This window comes from Pygoscelis adeliae, unplaced genomic scaffold, assembly GCF_000699105.1.
Source record: "Pygoscelis adeliae isolate BGI_AS28 unplaced genomic scaffold, ASM69910v1 Scaffold673, whole genome shotgun sequence".
Lineage (NCBI taxonomy): Eukaryota > Metazoa > Chordata > Aves > Sphenisciformes > Spheniscidae > Pygoscelis > Pygoscelis adeliae.
Window position 1 is genome coordinate 117,049 of NW_008824383.1, and position 269 is coordinate 117,317.

General features: G+C 64.3%; 1 protein-coding gene across 1 annotated transcript in view; it reads left to right on the forward strand.

Annotated features, from left to right (window-relative positions):
• MRPL2 (mitochondrial ribosomal protein L2) overlaps nucleotides 1–269 on the forward strand; it is a 5,100-nt gene that overhangs the window by 3,563 nt on the left and 1,268 nt on the right. The window lies entirely within an intron of this gene.

The following is a 269-nucleotide window of genomic DNA, read 5'->3' on the forward strand; positions in this document are numbered from 1 at the left end:
TCAACCTGCCGCGGGTCCCAGCACAGGAGTGATGCCGGGGGCCAATAAAGTGTTCTCAAGTGCACCACTGTTGCGTTACTGCTGCCTTTTCTGTGCAGGGCCTCAGGGGGTGCTTTCCCCATGGGGCGCGTTTGGCTGTGTTCAGCCCCTGGTGGGGGAGTCGGGGCCAGGAGAGATGAGCGCGGGACTGTGGGCTGCCTTGGCTTGAGCTCGGGGTGGGTGGGGGGTCTCGGTGGGGTCAAAGAGACCTGCGCAATCGTGCCGAGGCT